Raw genomic sequence first — 2,466 nt, forward strand, 5'->3', positions numbered from 1 at the left:
GATTGAAGGTTGAATACCTTACGGTGAAAGATCCACTTGAATTGTGGACTGGTTTGAAGGAAAGGTATGACCACCTTAAGGCAACGGTATTGCCAATGGCTCATTATGAATGAATTCACTTACGACTACAAGATTTTAAAACTATATGTGAATATAATTCTGTTGTATACAAAATTACTTCCCAATTGAAATTATGTGGGGAAGATATAAAAGATGAGGACATGTTGGAAAAGACTCTCACAACTTTTCATGCCTCAAATTTGGTGTTACAGCAGCAATATCGTGTAAGGGGATTCAAAAAGTATTCTGAATTGATCTCATGCTTTCTTGTGGTTGAGTAACATAATACTCTTTTATTGAAAAACCATGAGGCCCGTCCCACGGGAACTGCTCCGTTACCGGAAGCAAATGAGGTTGAAGCACGTGGCTAGTCTGAAAGAAGACAAAATAAAAATCAGGACCAAAATAATGTGCGTGGACGTGGCAATGGCAGAGGACGATATAATAATCGTCGTGGTGATGGTCGCCACAAAAGGGAGAACTATATGGGTTCTCAAAGTAATCCTTTAAGAGGCAATTGTCATCGTTGTGGCATGAAAGGGCATTGGAAGAATGAATGCCGAGCAGCTGAGCATTTTGTTTAGGCTTTATCAAGATTCCTTGAAAAGAAAAGGAATAAAAATGGTGCATCTTCTTCTAATGCTCGGGTGGAGTCACACTTGACTTATAAAAATGATGTCGAGGCAAGGCCTTCACAAAAATATGATGACAATATTGAAGCAAATTTGACTTTAAAAGATGATGATTTTGATGATCTTGATGATATTACTCATTTGGAAGTTGAAGACTTCTTTGGAGACCAAAACTAATGTTTGATCATTTGATTGGGGAAAATAATTATGTTGTTTTATTTATGTACTTTTAATTGTTATGCTTTTTCTTATGTTGTTTTATATTCAGAAAAAAAAGTAATTTTATTTTCTTGCATAGTTGTTGATTTTTCATATATCTTATGATGTACTTTTATTTTATGAAGATAAATAAAATTCCTCGATCTTCAATTGGTTCAAAATGAGTAATGAAGATATATGTCTTCTTGATAGTGCTACAACTCACACTATTTTAAGAGAAAAGGAAATATTTCTCTAATTTGATTATGAAAAAGGCTTATGTTAATACAATATCTGGTAGTGCAAAATTAATTGAGGGCTCTGGAAGAGCGACCTTACTACTACATGGGGAAACGATATTAAATATTAAAAATGCGTTGTACTGTAGTAAGTTTCAAAAAAACTTATTAAGTTTCAAGGTTATTCGCCAAAATGGCTACCATGTTGAGACTGTCAGTGAAGGAAAGGTTGAATACCTTTATATTACTACAGTAAAATTGGGGAAAAAATATGTGCATGAAAAATTACCCACATTTTCTTCTAGATTGTACCATACAAGTATTAGTATGGTTGAATCACATGCCACAGTAAACAAAAGGTTTACTAATCCTAATGATTTTATCATTTGGCATGACCGGTTGGGCCGATCCCGGTTATAATATGATGCGCAAAATTATTGAGAATTCACATGGGCATACTTTGAAGAATCAAAAAATTACTTCAATCAAAGAAATTCTCTTGTGCTGCTTGTTCTCAAGGAAAGTTGGTTATTAAACCATCAACAACTAAGGTTGGGATTGAATCCCCTGCATTTCTGGAATGTATACAGGGTGATATATGTGGGCCAATTCACCCTTCATGTGGGCCATTTTAAATATTATATGGTCTTGATAGATGCATCTACAAGATGGTCACATGTGTGCTTATTATCAACTCGCAATATGGCTTTTTCGAGGTTATTGGCTCAAATAGTAAGATTAAGAGCACAATTTTCAGATTATGCAATAAAGACAATTCGTCTTGATAATGCTGGTGAGTTTACATCGCAGGCCTTTAATGATTATTGTTTGTCCACTGGAATAACAGTTGAACATCCTGTTGCACATGTTCATACTCAAAATGGTTTAGCAGAGTCATTGATTAAACGTCTTCAATTAATAGCTAGACCATTGTTGATGAGAATAAAGTTGCCCATTTCTGTTTGGGGGCATGCTATTTTGCATGCAGCAACATTGGTGCGCATAAGGCCAACTAGTTATCATGAATTCTCTCCATTACAGTTGGTTTTTGGTCATGAGCCAAATATTTCCCATCTTAAATTTTTTGGGTGCGCGGTATACGTTCCAATTGCCCCACCACTACGCACAAAGATGGGTCCCCAAAGAAGGTTGGGGATATATGTTGGGTATGAATCTCGTTCTATTATAAAATATTTGGAACCTAGAACTGGAGATTTATTTACGGCAAGGTTTGCTGATTGTCATTTTGATGAATCAGTATACCCAACATTAGGGGGAGAACAAAAGCAGTTGGGAAATGAGATAGATTGGAATTCACTTTCACTGTCTCATTTAGA

This window comes from Solanum tuberosum, unplaced genomic scaffold, assembly GCF_000226075.1.
Source record: "Solanum tuberosum cultivar DM 1-3 516 R44 unplaced genomic scaffold, SolTub_3.0 scf00055, whole genome shotgun sequence".
Lineage (NCBI taxonomy): Eukaryota > Viridiplantae > Streptophyta > Magnoliopsida > Solanales > Solanaceae > Solanum > Solanum tuberosum.